Raw genomic sequence first — 17,519 nt, forward strand, 5'->3', positions numbered from 1 at the left:
ATTCTCCTGCCTCAGCCTCCTGAGTAGCTGGGACTACAGGCGGACATCACCACACCTGGCTAATTTTTGTATTTTTAGTAGAGATGGGGTTTCACCACGTTGGCTAGTCTGAACTCCTCACCTCAAGTGTTTCACCACATTGGCCAGTCTAAACTCCTGACCTCAGTCACTTGAACTCCTGACCTCAAGTGATCCACCTGCCTCAGCCTCCCAAAGTGCTGGGATTACAGGCATGAGCCACTGCACTCAGACTTCAAACATAGTTTTAATGTCAGTACATCTTTAATGACTTGAAGTTTTAAAACATTTTAAGCCTTTAAGGTGAAAGCCATTAATTAAGTTGTCCTAGAAATAAACACAAAAATTATAGTTATTGGTAACTTGAATACATGTTTGTAATGCATGCCAAAATAACTTAATAGCTATGTACAACTGTGTTGCATACATTGATCACTAATGGCATGTAAAAATGATCTACCTAAATCTGAGGATCTGTTTATTGTAAATCAGTAGTACTAAAAAATACCCTGTTTTTATGTGTGAGTGTTTTTCTTGATTGATTGATCCTGATAAATTAAACACTACCTTCAAGTATGGACTTCTAACTCCTGCAGTTAATGCATCATATGTTTACTGGCTAATATTAGATTGAACATTTTTCTCTCTCTGTCAGTATCTCCATATGCATATTGGTTGCCACATATATACATCTGAGTTTGAAAAGTTCTTCTGAGATTACCTAAAAGTAACACCACAGACTCCTTCCGTTGTAAATATTTTATTTTATTATTATTATTACTATTTTTAGAGACATGGTCTCACTTTTGTCCAAGCTGGAGTACAGTGATGCAATCATAGCTTACTGTCACCTCAAACGCCTAGGCTCAAGGGATCTTCCTTAGGCTGGGTGCTGTGGCTTATGCCTGTAATCACAACACTTTAGGAGGCCGAGGCAGGAGGATCACTTGAGGTCAAGAGTTCAAGACCAACCTGGGCAATATAGTAAGAACCCATCTTTACAACGTTTTGGTTTTTTTTTAATTATCCAGGCATGGTGGTACACAGCAGTAGTCCCAGCTACTTGGAAGCTGAGGTGGGAGGGTTGCTTGAACCCAGGAGGTCAAGGCTTCAGTGAGCAGTGATTGTGCTACTGTACTCCTGTCTGGGTGACAGAGTGAGACCCTGTCTCAACAACAAAAAAGGATCTTTCCACCTCAGCCTCTCTGGTAGCTAGGACTATAGGCACACACCACTATGCCCAGCTAATAAAATAATAATTTTTTATAGAGGTGGGGTCCGCTGTATTTTCCAGGCTAGTCCCAAACTCATAGCTTCAAGCAATCTTCCTGCTTTGACCTCTCAAAATGCTGGGATTACAGGCGTAAGCCACTGTGCCCTGCCCTTGATAAATATTTTAATTTTGCCTGAGAAGTCATTAAAAAGTTTATTCAACACCTTAGGTTTCTCAATTTTTTTAAATATTAAACCTTTGAAATCTAAAGTAATTGTTGGATTTCACCCCTTTATTGCAAGGTCTTTTTAATCTAGGTGTCTGTGGGAAAAACCCCTGAATTGCTTGTGAAACTCTGGATATGTAATTTTTTTTTTTCTTTTTCTGAGCAGAGTAAAATCTTGGATGGGCCATAATCCAAAAATCATGGTTTTGAAAGTGGACTGTACTATGAGTCATAATCACAAATCTGAGGTAATAGTTGTAAAAGTGTTTAAAGCATCCTGAAAACAATGTTGAAAAAAAAAACTATGATAAAAACTATAAAATCTCTGCATACGTTGTACTGTATTGAACTGAAACTTTGAAGGAATTAGAGTAGATAAGACTTTAATGGTAGAAGAGAAACCATAAGGGTGAATTATATCCTACAAAAGAGAAATCTTAGTCATTTAACCTTTTTTTTCTGAGTGACTTTTATTTTGCCTTATTAACAGAAACCTGAGAAAGTCTGTTGCTTTGTATTAAATGGTTGAGACCATTATTTGATGTAAAAGCTGAAAATTTTATTTTTGTATTTTGGAGAATCCTGTGCTTCCAAGAAATTGAAAGAATGACTAAAGCTGTATACCACAGACCCTGCTAAAATGAAAGAAATAACTTGTTGGGGACATTCCATGCAGATTTCCAAAATGTATTTTACCTTATTACTAAAGAAAGAAAATAAACTTTTAAAATAATCTGATAACTAGCATTCGTATATCTAATAAGAAGCATTTTGTTTACAGAAGGGAAGGTGATACTGTACATTGTAACTGCTGAGACTTTTTTTTTAACCAATGCCTTTGGTAGACAGCAAGGCACAATTATTTTCTCTTAGGGAGGATTTTGAATACCTATTGCAGGCTGGGCATGTGGCTTACGCCTGTAATCCCAACACTTTGGGATGCCGAGGTGGGCGGATCACTTGAGGTCAGGAGTTTGAGACCAGCCTGGCCAACATGGTGAAACCCCGCCTCTACTAAAACAGCCAGGCGTGGTGGCACACGACTGTAATCCCAGCTACTAGGGAAGCTGAGGCAGGAGAATCGCTTGAGCCCGGGAGGTGGAGGTTGCAGTGAGCTGACATTGCGCCACTGCACTTCAGCCTGGGTGACAGAGCAAGACTGCATCTCAACAACAGACAAACAAACAAAAACAAAACAAAAAACACCTGTTGCAGACCATGTTCTTTTTACTTTATTATTATTGTTATTTTTTTGAGACGGAGTCTCGCTCTGTCGCCCAAGGTGGAGTGCAATGGTGCAATCTCAGCTCACTGCAACCTCCGCCTCCTGGGTTCAAGCGATTCTCCTGCCTCAGCCTCCCAAGTAGCTGGGACTACAGATCTGCACCACTACGCCTGGCTTATTTTTGTATTTTTGGTAGAGATGGGGTTTTGCCATGTTGGCCAGGCTGATCTCAAAACTCCTGACCTTAGGTGATCTTCACGCCTTGGCCTCTGAAAGTGCTGGGATTACAGGCGTGAGCCACCACACCTGACTCTTTTTTACTTTAGATTGTATCTGCCTGATTTGACAATGCCAGATTTTTTATGTAATCACCATTTGGTTTGAGACTGAGAGCTCTTTCATTTTCTACCAGTCAAACCACTATTAGAGTGGTTACTCCCCCAATTTGTTAGCAAGGTAGAATCGGCATGGATAACTTATTTTCCTTCCTGGAATTCTGTTTTGGAGGAGGCAAGTCTTATAGCAGGGCAGACTAATTAATGTACTGAACTCATTCCCTCCTGCTTAAGTGAATAAAAACTTTTATTTGACTATGGATTATAAAGATTGCCTTTAAGGTGCCTTGTTTATTTTGGGGAAGGAGGATGGATATTTTGTAGGAGAAAAAGACTTTATATAGTAAATGAAAAGTGTATGGGCTGGGTGTAGTGGCTCATACCTTTAATCCCAACACTTTGGGATGCCAAGGTAGGAGGATTGCTTGAGCTCAGGAGTTTGAGACCAAGGAGACCGCATCTCTATTTTTAATTAAAAAAAAAAAAAAGAAAGAAAAAAAATTCTATGACTTATCACCTTTACTCTAAAAAAATTTTGCCCGAATGTATAATGAAAGAGATCATATTTAAACATCAGCAATATTAATTTGCATAGCTCAAATGAAGTCTTGAATCATTTAGAAAAAGGTTGCTACAGTTTAATAGTTTTTTTATTGTCAATATAGACAATATAACTTTATAACACTTTTGTGTGAAGAATAATGATTAAATGTCATGACTAAAATGCACAAGGTACAGCAGGTATAATCCTTAAGAATTATCTTAAATTTCTTTTTCTTTTTTTTTTTTTTTTGAGATGGAGTCTTGCTCTGTCGTCCAGGCTGGAGTGCAGTGGCATGATCTTGAGGGCTCCCTGCAACCTCTGCCTGCCGGGTTCAAGTGATTCTTCTGCCTCAGCCTCTCCATTAGTTGGGATTACAGGTGCCTGCCACCATGCCTGGCTACTTTTTTAGTATAGTAGAGATGGGGTTTCACCATGTTGGTCAGGCTGGTCTCAAACTCCTGACGTCGTGATCCACCGACCTCGGCCTCCCAAAGTGCTGGGATTACAGGTATGAGCCACTGCATCCGGCGGGAATTATCTTAAGTTTCTAAAATTTAATACCCTAGTCAGCTACAATTAATCAGTCACTAATATAAATATTAAAGCCTATGCTTATTTTCCTTGAAATGATCTTAAATGTTGGAAAAGTTTAATTTTATAGTCAGAGCTAGTGAAATTGAAATTTTTTTATCACCTGCCCCTATAAAATTAGAGAAATATAAGATTGGAAAAAAAATTGATAGAAAGTGGCATATTTGAACCAGGCGTGTTGGCTCACACCTGTAATCCAATTAGTTTGGGAGGCTCAGGAGAATTGCTCGAGGTCAGGTGTTTGAGACCAGCCTGGCCAACATGGTGAAACCCTGTCTCTACTGAAAATACAGAAATTAGCTGGGCATAGTGGTGGGCTCTTGTAATCCCATCTACTCGGGAGGCTGAGGCAGGAGAATCGGTTGAACCCGGGAGAGGGAAGTTGCAGTGAGCTGAGATTGCGCCACTATTCTCCAGCCTGGTCAATAGAGTGAGACGCAGGCCAGGCGTGGTAGCTCACGTCTGTAATCCCAGCACTTTGGGAGGCCAAGGCAGGCAGATCACCTGAGGTGAGGAGTTCGAGACCAGCCTGACCCACATGGAGAAACCCCATCTCTACTAAAAATACAAAATTAGCCAGGCATGGTGGCCCATGCCTGTAATCCCATCTACTCGGGGAGGCTGAGGCAGGAGAATCTCTTGAACCCGTGAGGTGGGGGCCGAGATTGTGCCATCACACTCCAGCCTGGGCACAAGAGTGAAACTCCATCTCAAAAAAAAAAAAAAAAAGTGGCATATTTGGTAAATTGATAAATTACCACTGTCAGATTATATTGGTGAGTCTATATCTATTGTTCCCAGATATTGCCTTTGCAAGAATTAGTGTAAAATTGGAAAAAATACTCAATGTTGAGAGCTGTCATTGTTGAGATCTTTGTGAAATTATTGTGCCCGTGTTCAGGTTTGAATTAAAAATACACAGCACACAATCATTTCTGTTACCACTTTTGGAATATCTAGCATTAGCTTTGATAGTTTTGTATTGTGTGTTTTGAGTATATCTGAACTGGTAGTTATATTTGTTAAAAGATGTGTGTTAAACCTTAATATTTATGCAGTGTTTAAGTATTTGGAATATATTTGAAATATCTTTTAGATAAATGGTTATTTAATTGCTCAAAGTGATTCTCTAAAAAATAAAATATTAATGAAATATCTTGTTTTCATTTGTATTAAGTAGTAGCTAAATTTACTTTCAAATTAGTCATGTTAACATTACAGTAGATTGGCATAATTAGAACCAACTGCAGTAATTTCAAGTAACTTACACTTACAAATCTTTTGTTTTCTTTTTTTTTTTTTAAGACATTTATTCAGCGTCACGATCGGACTATTACATTTAGCAATCAACAGCATGGGTGCAAAAAAAAAAAAGAAATCTACATTAAAACCCTTTGTTGGAATGCTTTACACTTTCCACAGAACAGAAACTAAAATAACCTGTTACGCAATTAGTCACAAATACAGTCCTTGAGTTTTTTGCCCATGCACATGAGTATTTGTCTAAAACATGTCTTTGTAGCAGCTAGGCCCTGCCACCACCGTGCTTGGCTGAATTCACAAATCTGTTGTAACCTGTAGCTTCCCCGTCACTTCTCTGGCTCTCCTGTCCTGCAAAGCTTTGTTTCCTAATTAAAATCTTCTGTGACTGCCATAGCTGGAGTGCAGTGGCTTGATCTCTGCTCACTGTAACCTCTGCCTCCTAAGTTCAAGCAATTCTCCTTCCTCAGCCTCCCAAGTAGCTGGGATTATAGGTGCTGGCCACCACACCCAGCTAATTTTGTATTTTTAGTAGAGATGGGGTTTCACCATATTGGCCAGACTGGACTTGAACTCTTGACTTCAAATGATCCTCCTGTCTTGGCCTCCCAAAGTGCTGGGATTACAGGCGTGAGCCACTGTGCCCAGTCTGAAGCCTCTCTTCTTCATTTGGAAACAGCCACTTTCTCGCTGTGTCCTCACATAACTCTTCCTCTGTGTGCATTCGTCTTTGTTATTTCCTCCAGTTCTGTGGTCTCGGGGGCTTACCCTTATAAGCTCACTTAGCCTTAATTATCCCCAGAAAGATCCTAATTCCAAATATAGTAATTGGGTGTTTAGGGCTTTAACACATACATTTTGAGGAGCACAGTTCATTCCCTTACACAGAGATACTTCTCTAGTATGCTCATTTCAAGGGGTGATGAGACCTGGGACCGTGAAGACATCTCTGGTTGTTTTAAGTATGGAGACACTAGTCTTGTCTTGCCCCTAGAGATATATATTTATATTCCAAATGGTAAGATCCTTCTCAAAGGGAATTTAAGTAATAATTAAGTCTCTTCCTGCTCCAGAGACTTGTGTCTACTTTCAGCACTATCGGGAGATCTCGCTCCCGATGTTTATAATTAAATGTGGGTTCTTTTCTATTTCCTAAGTGTCTTGGCTGGGTTGAGAAATAAAGGGAAAGAGCACAAGCGAGAGAAATTTAAAGCTGGGTGTCTAGGGGAGACATCACATGTTGGCAGGATCCATGATGTTCTCCGAGCCATAAAACCAACAAGTTTTTATTAGCGATTTTCAAAAGGGGAGGGAGTGCACGAATAGGGTGTGGGTCACAGAGATCACATACTTCACAAGGTAATAAAATATCACGAAGCAAATGGAGGCAGGGTGAGATAACAGGACCACCAGATGAGGTAAAATTAAAATTGCTAATGAAGTTACCAGCACGCATTGTCGTAGGTAACATCTTACCAGGAAACAGGGTTTGAGAACAGATAACCTGTCTGACCACAATTTATTAGGTGGGAATTTTCCCATCCTAATAAGCCTGGGAGCACTATAGGAGACTGGGGCTTATTTCATCCCTTCAGCTTCGACGGTAAAAGACAGGAGGCCTTAAAAAGGGGCCGTCTATAGGCCTACCTTCAGGGCGCATTCTCTTTCTCAGGGATGTTCCTTGCTGAGAAAAAGAATTCAGCGATATTTCTCCTATTTGCTTATGAAAGAGGAGGAATATAGCGCTGTTCCGTCCGGCTCACCGGGGCCAGTTCAAAGTTACCTCTCTTGTTCCCTGAACATTGCTGTTATCCTGTTCTTTTTTTAAGATGCCCAGATTTCATATTCAAACACACATGCTCTACAATTTGTGCAGTTGACACAATCATAGGGTCCTGAGGCGACATTCATCCTCCTCAGTTTACAAAGAAGATGACAGGATTAAGAGATTAAAGTAAAGACAGGCATAGGAAATCACAAGGATATTCATTGGGTAAGTGATAAGTATCCATGAAATCGTCACAATTTATGTTCAGAGATTACAGTAAAGACAGGTGTAAGAAACTATAAAAGTATTAATTTGGGGAACTAATACATGTCCATGAAATCTTTACAATTTATGTTCTGCCGCGGCTTCAATCCCTCCGTTCGGGGTCCCTGCCTTCCCGCAACAAGCACAATACAAATACAGATATTTTATCTATTTATTGGAGTTGTATTCTAGTTAACTCAAAATTTTTCATTACATTATGGTAAAGAGGTCTGGGATATTAAAAACCTGGATACTTTCTCCTAGTCTAAATGGGCAAATTATCCAAATAATTTAAGGTGATAATTTTTAAAAAGTCCACTTCTATGGGTAGAGAAAATTTTATTTTAGTAGCGATCTGTGAGCTAAGGCAAAAATTGGAAGAAATCACAACCTGCAAGTCAGCAAATGTAAATTATTATAAAAGCAGAAAGAAACAACTCTGGGTTGGTGATTTTTTTCTTTTTTCTTTTTTTTTTTTTTTTTGAGACAGAGTTTCGCTCTTGTTGTCCAGGCTGGAGTGCAATGGCGCGATCTTGACTCACCGCAACTTCCGCCCCCTGGCTTCAAGCGAGTCTCCTGCCTCAGCCTCCCAAGTAGCTGGGATTATAGTCATGCACCACCACGCCGCGCTCATTTTGTATTTTCTTAGTAGAGATAGGGTTTCTCCAAGTCGGTCAGGCTAGTCCCGATCTCCCGACCTCAGGTGATCTGCCCGCCTCGGTCTCCCAAAGTGCTGGCATTACAGGCATGAGCCACCGCGCCTGGCTTTTTTTTTTTTTTTTTCTTAAATGAAGAAATGAAACTATTTCAAATGAACACTTTTACAGTTTTTTGAACGTTTTTATTAAGTTAGTAACAAGATCAAAGAAAAAGTCAGATTTTTACTTCTTAAATTCAGATTTTTACTTCTTAAAATCATTTCTTTCTAGTTCTAACTCAATTTTAAAAATTGCTAATCAAATACTGCCTTGCACTGAGAGATTGGTCCATTGGTCATCATCTATATATTGCCAAAGTATGCAAAAGCTTGTACATTTTGCCTTTTACAAATGCTTATAAATTTTTCAGTTTATAAGGATTGATTTTTAATGATGAGTTTTTCTACTGCCAATTTCTAATAAAATGAAATTGGAGGCAAGGTTAGAAGGTCTTTTTTTTTTTTTTTCTTTTTTTTGAGACGGAGTCTCGCTCTGTTGCCTAGGCTGGAGTGTAGTGGCACAATCTCGGCTCACTGCAACTTCCGCCTCCCGGGTTCACGCCATTCTCCTGCCTCAGCCTCCCCAGTAGCTGGGACTACAGGCGCCCGCCACCATGCCCGGCTTAATTTTTTTGTATTTTTTTTTTTTTAGTAGAGACGGGGTTTCACCGTATTAGCCAGGATGATCTCGATCTCCTGACCTCGTCATCCGCCCGCCTCGGCCTTCCAAAGTGCTGGGATTACAGGCGTGAACCACCGTGCCCAGCAGAAGGTCTTTATAGTAAACAGAGACTAAACTAGAATGGTAGCATTAGAAAAGGAAAACGAATGGATTCTAGAGAGTGTAAAGGTCAATTATAAGGACAATAGATTGCCTCTAGGAAGCACGAGCTTCTGAGTGTAGGTGACTGTAGGAAATGTCAGTGGAGTAGCTTTCCCTTTTAATTAGAAGATGATAGTATTTAGAAGATGGTAATATGGGTAGGAATAGAGACTTGTTTCAAAATATTTTATTTCTAAGAAGTTGAAACTTGAGCATTCTCTTGAATGAACCAAAGTAGTGAGCCAAGGAAATAAAGCCAATAGGAATGCAAAAGAGAAAGGGGCAATTTGTAGTGCAAAATTCTAGAGAAGACTGTATGAAGATAATAGTATCCTTTAAAAAAATTTTAACAAGTTATTACTGTAAAAAAATTAAATGGTATACTCATTACTTCAGTCCTGATGGAAATAAGATTGAAAGTCAAGAGTTTTGTTATATAAACTCATATTCCTCATGGTGAATATTACTTTTTGAGGTGCTGATTCCCTTTCCATCTAGAATTGTGCCTTCTGATGGTTCTTCCATACTCTCGGTTCTTCTGACTTACAACAAGTATTAAAGAGTTCTTTTAAAATGCAGTCAGAAAATATGAACTCCTTTCTTTAGAACAATTGTTACCCCTCAATGTTAAAACCAATCATCATGATGTAGTCACACATTTCAACACACTCTGTCCATTGTATATTCTACATCCCGATGCAGTAAGTAGAGAACTCCAGATTTGAGAACCACTGTATACTTACCCCCAAATTCAAGACAGTGTCCTATGGGCATTCCTCTTCTAAAATTAGTGGTGGGCTTTTATTCACTCCCTTATCCACAGCACCACAATTTAAACTGTTTATTTAAACTATAGGCTGGGCGTGGTGGCTCACGCCTGTAATCCTAGCACTTTGGGAGGCCAAGGCAGGTGACTACCTGAGGTCAGGAGTTCGAGACTAGCCTGGGCAACATGGTGAAACCTTGTCTCTACTGAAATAAATTAGCTGGGTGAGGTGGTGTGTGCCTGTAGTCCCAGCTACTCGGGAGGCTGAGGCACAAGAATCACTTGAAGTCGGGAGTCAGAGGCTGTAGTGAAACCCCGTCTAAAAATACAAAAATTAGCCGGCCTGGTGGTGTGTGCCTGTAATCCCCGCTACTCAGTGGGCTGAAGCAGGAGAATTGCTTGAATCCAGGAGGCAGAGGTTGCCTAGGAAGGATTTTGCCCCCCTCCCCCCCAGGCGGGAGAAAAAAAAAAAATTCAAAAAAAAAAAAAAAAAAAAAAAAAAAAATTGGGTAGGTATTTTGATATAAGTAAATATAAGGTCAAAAAGAAACTGAAGGATAAGATTCAACTGAAAAGACAGAAGAGGCTTGAGATATGGAGAAGGGGGAAGGAATCAACTGGAAATGAATCAAGCCTGAGTTTAGAGTTTAGGTAGTATAATCTGGAGATTTGGAGGTAGAACTAGTCAGCCTAGTTTTCTGACTTTTCCAGCAATTCTTAGAATTTCCAAGAGGGGGCCGGGCACAGTGGCTCACGCCTGTAATCCCCGCACTTTGGGAGGCCAGGCAGGAAGATCACCTGAGGTCAGGAGTTCGAGATCAACCTGACCAACATGGAGAAACCCCATCTCTACTAAAAATACAAAAAAATTAGCTAGGAGTGGTGGCGCATGCCTATAATCCCAGCTATTCAGGAAGCTGAGGCAGGAGAATCGCTTGAACCCAGGAGGTGGAGATTGCAGTGAGCCAAGATCACGCCATTGCACTCCAGCCTGGGCAACAAAAGCGAAACTCCATATAAAAAAAAAAAAAATTCCACGAGGGAAGTCTTAGTGTTGGAAAGATTTAGCCATGGTACTTGACCCTCTAGATATGGCACAAGGGGGCTGGGCGAGATGGCTCATGCCTGTAATCCCAGCACTGTGGGAGGCCAAGGCGGGTGGATCACTTGAGGCTGGGAGTATGGGAGCAAGAGATTCTAGAATGATTGATCTCAAAGGTACTTCGGTGGTGACGAGACAAGATAAGACATTCACTCCTGAAAGCATACTACCTAATTATGTGTAATCCTTGAAGGACTAGCTGTTTCACTGTCTGTTTACCACTCAAGAAAACATAATAGGGTATAAAAGTTACTTCATATAACTTACTTCTCTCTAGAACAGTTTCCAAGACATTCTTTGTATTTGATGCCCTTAACACATATGTATGCTTGTGTGCATCCACACACATATGCACATTATTTGGATGTGTAATTTTGGAGAACAAAATTAAACTTCTCAAGTGAGTCTAATACACCAATCTCATTCATATCAGTAAGAATACCACTGAGCTACAATACTGCGTTTTGAATTGACTTCTATAGGATAAGGAACATTTTAAAAAATTATTTGTTAACACTTTTTTGTTTTTTGAGACGGTGTTTCACTCGTCGCCCAGGCTGGGCATGATCTCGGCTCACTGCAACCTCCACCTCCAAGGTTCAAGTGATTCTCCTGCCTCAGCCTGCCGAGTAGCAGGGATTACAGGCACCTGCCACCACACCCAGCTAATTTTTGTATTTTTAGTGAAGGGGGTTTCACCATGTTGGCCAGGCTGGTCTTGAACTCCTGACCTAAGGTGATCTGCCTGCCTCCGCCTCCCAAAGTGCTGGGATTACAGGTGCGAGCCACCACGCCTGGCCTGTTAACACTTTATTATGGAAAACTTTGAACATATAAAGGTAGACAGGGTAACAATGAACCCATGCAGAGTTAAACAGAGCAGTCCACAAGACCGCCAATACTTCTGACACAAACTGCAGAGTTCAGGAGAGCCTAAGACCACCCTCAGGTGTGGTAATTTGTTAAAATGACTCAGAACTCACTTAAAGCTGTTATACTCATGGTAATGGTGGGTTACAGGGAAAGGATACAGAGTAAAATCTGCAAAGGATCTAGCACTGATTTGGAGACTTGATCTATGCATAGGGCAGAGGCCAGAAGGGTTCTAAAGGTGGAGATTCCAGTTGTCCTCTCGCTGTAGAGTCTTGGACAACATTGACCCCTCCCAGCAATGATGTGTGAAAAGAAACATGGAGCAGTGCCAACCAGGAAAGCTCCCCCAAGCCTTGGTGTTCACAGTTTTTATTGGGACATCATGCTTGACTGACCATACAGTTGACCTCAGTCTCCAGCTCCTCTGGAGGTCAAACTGATACCGCAAGACTCAAAGTCGCCACTGTAAATGAGTTTGTGTGATCCAAATTCCCAAGATAAAGGACATTCTTATCAGGCAGGATATGCTGAGGGTTTAGAGATTACCAGGGGCAAAGAAAGAGCAAAGGCCAACCCTGACTTAAAATCTATATTATATAACCCATTACTCAGCTTCAATAACAAGTATATCTCCAACCACCTTCCCTTTCCATATTGTTTTCCATTAAAAATATGTGGAGGCTAGGTGCCATGGCTCACGCCTATAATGCCAGCATTTTGGGAGGCCGATGTGGGAAGATTCCTTGACCCCAGGAATTTGAGACCAGCCTGAGCAACATGGCAGGACATTGTCTGTGCAAAATATTAAAAAATTAGCTGGGTACGGTGGCACACCCCTGTAGTCCTAGCTACTGGAGAAATGGAGGCAGGAGGATCACTTGAGCCCAAGAGGTCGACTGCAGTGAGCTGTGATGGCACCACTGCACTCCAGCCTGACTGACAGAGCTAGACCCTGTTTCCAAACAAACAAACAAAAATTTAGAAAGATAGTAAAATGGCAAAAATACTATCAAGACCACATGTAGATATCCTAATTTTTGTATTTTACCCCATATTCCTTATCATCCTCTTTTTGTCTTTATCTATCCAGCCATACCTATAAACACATAATTTTTTCAGAACCATTTTTCACAATTATTTAGAATACATTGTACCAATGAGGCTCCTGTAATCTCTTAATTATCCCTTAATACTCTGTGCATTTTCAAAAAACAAGAACACTGTCCTATGTAACCACAGTACAACCCCCAGACTTAGCAAATTCATATTCACACATTTTTATCATTTAATTTACGAACCACATTCACATTTTGATGATAGACCCAGTTAGATTCTTGCTAAGCAGAGAATCGAATCTAAGATTACAAATTATATTTAGTTTTTGTGTTTCTTTAGTTTTCCTTAATCTTGGAATTTCCCAGTCATTCTTGGTATTTGATGCTCTTGAAACCTGAAAAATGTCTCTCAATTTGGTTTGTTGGATATCTCCTCATGATTTATGCATATATATTAACACATTGTTTGAATCATGATTCATATATGTTTTGGTTGGTGCTAAGTCTTATAATCTATAGATACTCCCATTATCTTTTATTTTTCTTGCAATTTATCTCTTTTTTTTTTTTTTTTTGAGATGGAGTCTCACTCACTCTGTCGCCCAGGCTGGAGTGCAGTGGTGCAATCTCGGCTCACTGCAACCTCCCCCTCCTGGGTTCACGCCATTCTCCTGCTTCAGCCTCCCGAGTAGCTGGGACTACAGGCGCCCCCCACCATGCCTGGCTAATTTTTTGTATTTTTAGTAGAGACGGGGTTTCACCATGTTAGCCAGGATGGTCTCCATCTCCAGACCTCGTGATCAGCCCGCCTCCGCCTCCCAAAGTGCTGGGATTATAGGTGTGACCTACCGCGCCCCGCGCAATTTATCTCTTAAAGAAATAGAGTCTGGGCATGGTGGCTCACACCTATAATCTCAACACATTGCAAAGCCATGATGGGGAGATCACTTGAGCACAGCAGTTCAACACTAGCCTGGGCAAGATGGCGAGATCCTTTCTCTATGAAAAAGAATTTTTTTAAATTGCTAGGTGTGGTGGCAAGCCCCTGTAGTACCAGCTACTCAGAAGGCTGAGGCAGGAGGATCCTTTGAGCTCAAGAGTTCAAGGTGACAGTGAGCTATGATTGCACCACGGCACTCCAGCCTGGCAGCCTGGGTGACAAAGTGAAACTCAATCTCAAAAAAAAAAAAAGAAAGAAAAAGGAAAAAAAGAAATAGAGTCAGACCAGGATTTTCTGATTGTATCACCACGATGTATTTTATGTGTTCCTCTGTTCTCTGAGTTTTCTCTAAATTGGTAGAATATAACGCAATACTTTTCAGACACTAATGTGCGTAAGAATCACCTGCAGAGCTTTAAAACCCCTGATTCCTGAGTCCCACTCAAAAGATTCTGATTTAGTACATCTGAGCTGGGCCTAAGACTTGACTTTTTTTGTGTGTGTGTGTGGAGTCTCACACTGTCGCAGGGGCTGGTGTGCAGTGGCACAATCTCGGCTCGCTGCAACCTCTGCCTCCCTGGTTCAAGCGATTCTCATGCCTCAGCCTCATGAGTAGCTGGGATTACAGGTGCCTGCACCACGCCCAGCTAATTTTTTGTATTTTTAGTAGAGACGGGGGTTTCACTATGTTGGCCAGACTGGTCTTGAACTCCTGACCTCATGATCCACCCTCAGGCTCCCAAAGTGCTGGGATTACAGGCGTGACCGCACCTGGTCAAGACTTTACACTTTCAACAAATTTCCAAGTGATGCTGATGAGGTGCTGGCCTGGAGTTCACACTTTCTGTAGCACTGGTTTGGAGACTTGACCTAGCCTGACTTTTTTCTAGGTAGTGGTGTGTTCTTATATCAGGAGACATACAATGTCTGATTCTCCTTAATTTTGATACACTAGTAGCTGCAAGTGCTCATTACCCACATCTATTAATTCTTGAGGGATTACAATGGTGTTATTCTAATACTGTTATTCGTTTCTAATGAACTCAAATACTTCTATAAAGAGAAGTATTTCCTCTTCTGTGTGGTTACTCTGTGATATAATTTGCACAAAAAAGGTAAGATAAATGCTAGATTCTTATTTCCTATTTTCAAAGCGATGAGTTCACGGTATCCTCCAACAGTATCCTTGTGTTGTTTTTGTTGTCTTGTTTGGGTTTTCCCAAAAGCAGACCCTGAGACAAACAAGAGCAAGGCAGGCTGGTAGGGAAGTGGAGAGGTAGTTCAAAGATAGGATGGTAGCCAATAAAGTGTGTACTACTGAGCCCGTTGCCACAGTGAGCTGTCAAAGAGAAATTCCACTGGGATATGGTACAAAGTACATACCTTATAATTATTATTTCACCCCAAACCAACTTTCTGACATCAGCATTTGAGGGCTACTTTCAGTGGATGTTACTTCCTTGGCACATCTGGCCTTCTACACATGTGAGTTGCAGTTTTCAAAAGTTTATGGTGGAGGTGACACTTAGGCACATATATGCAAATACTGGTATTTGGATTCAGTTGATGCATGCTGAAAGGTCAGAGACATAATGGGTGGAGCATGAATAGAGTCAGCTGCAGTCCATTCCTTACTCTACTGAGATCCTCCTTAAATTCACTTCTGTACTAAGAGAAGGTTATCACAATTTCAAAATGAGAGAGGGTGCAAAAGAATTGGCAAAAACCAAAACCAAAACAAAACAAAAGAGGCAACCCACTAAAAAACCTCTTGGAACTCATAAGCAGTTACAGTAAAGTTGCAGGTACAAGGTTAACACACAAAAGGTAATCACTTTCCTATATACCAGCAATGAACAAGTAGAATTCACAATTAAAAACAAAACCATTTGTATTATCAACCTGTAAAAATGAAATACTTAGGTATAAATCTAGCAAAATATATATAAGATCTAGATGAGGAAAACTACAAAACTGATGAAAGAAATCCAAGTGGACTAGATAAATGGAAAGATATTCCATGTTCATGGATAGAAAAACTCAATATTGTCAAGATGTCCGTTCTTCCCAATGTGATCTATAGATTCAATGTGATCTCAGTCAAAATCCCAGCAACTTATTTTGTAGAGAGCAACAAACTGATTCTAAAGTTTATAAGAATAGCCATGTAACATTGAAGAAGAAGAACACATTCAGAGGACAGATGCTGTCTGACTTCAAGACTTGCTAAAATTTAACTAATCAATACAGGTTAGTATTGAGAAAAGAATAGACAAATAGGATCAAGTGAACAGAATAGAGGACCCAGAGATAGACTTACATATAGTCAATTAATTTTTTTTCTTTTCTTTTTTTTTTGAGACAGAGTCTCGCTCTGTTGCCCAGGCTGGAGTGCAGCAGCACAATCTTGGCTCACTGTCTCCTAGGTTCAAGCAATTCTTGTACCTCAGACTTCCTGAGTAGCTGGTCTTACAGGCATAGGCCACCAGAGCCAGCTAATTTTTGTGTTTTTAGTGGAGATGGGGTTTCACCATGTTGGCCAGGCTCGTCTTGAACTCCTGGCCTCAAGTGATCCACCCACCTTGGCCTCTCAAAGTGCTGGGATTACGGGCATGAGCCACCACGCCTGGCCTAGTCAATTGATCTTTGACAAAGGAAGAAAGACAATCTAATGGAGAAAAAAATAGTCTTTTAAACAAAAGTTGCTGGAATGTCTAGACTTCCATCTATAATAAAATTAATTCTAGACATAGTTCTTATACCCTTCACAAAAACTAACTCAAAATGGACCATAGCCCTAAATGTCAAATGCAAAGTTATAAAACTCCTAGAAGATAACATAGAAGAAGATTTAGATGACCTTGGGTTTGGTGATGGCTCTTTTATTTTTGTTGAGACAGACTCTTACTCTGTCATCCAGGTTGGAGTACAGTGGTGCAATCTCGGCTCACTGCAACCTTTGCCTCTGGGGTTCAAACGATCTTCCTACCTCACCCTCCTGAGTAACTGGGATAACAGGTGCATCCCACCACACCCCACTAATTTTTGTATTTTTAGTAGAGATAGGGTTTTGCCATGTTGGCCAGGCTGGTCTCAAACTCCTGACCTCAAGTGACCCACCCACCTCGGCCTTCCAAAGTGCTGGAATTACAGGCATAAGTCACCATGCCCAGACTGGTGATGACTCTAGATATAACACAGAACACAATCCATGAAAGGAATAACTATTAATGTCTTATTGTTTTTGTGCTGCTATAACAAAATACCACAGACTGGGTAACTTATAAGCAATAAATATTTGTTTATCCGGCCAGGCATGGTGGCTCATGCCTATAATCCCAGCACTTTGGGACACTGAGGCAAGTGGATCACTTGAGGCCAGAAGTTCGAGACCAGCCTGACCAACATGGAGAAACCTCATCTCTACTAAACATACAAAAATTAGGCAGGGCATGGTTGCTCACACCTATAATCCTAGCACTTTGGGAGACCAAAGTAGGTGGTTCACCTGAGGTCAGGAGTTTCAGACTAGCCTGATCAACATGGTGAAACCCCATCTCTACTAAATACAAAAACATTAGCTGGGAGTGGTGGCACGTGCCTGTAATCCCAGCTACCTGGGAGGCTGAGGCAGGAGAATTGCTTGAACCCGGGAGGTGTAGGTTGCAGTGAGCTGAGATCATGCCTTTGCACTCCGGTCTGGGTGACAAGAGTAAAACTCCATCTAAAAAAAAAAAAATTAGCTGGCTGTGGTGGTGCGCACCTGCAGTCCCAGCTACTTGGGAGGCTGAGGCAGGAGAATTGCTTGAACCTGGGAGA

This window comes from Theropithecus gelada, chromosome 2 (assembly GCF_003255815.1).
Source record: "Theropithecus gelada isolate Dixy chromosome 2, Tgel_1.0, whole genome shotgun sequence".
NCBI lineage: Eukaryota > Metazoa > Chordata > Mammalia > Primates > Cercopithecidae > Theropithecus > Theropithecus gelada.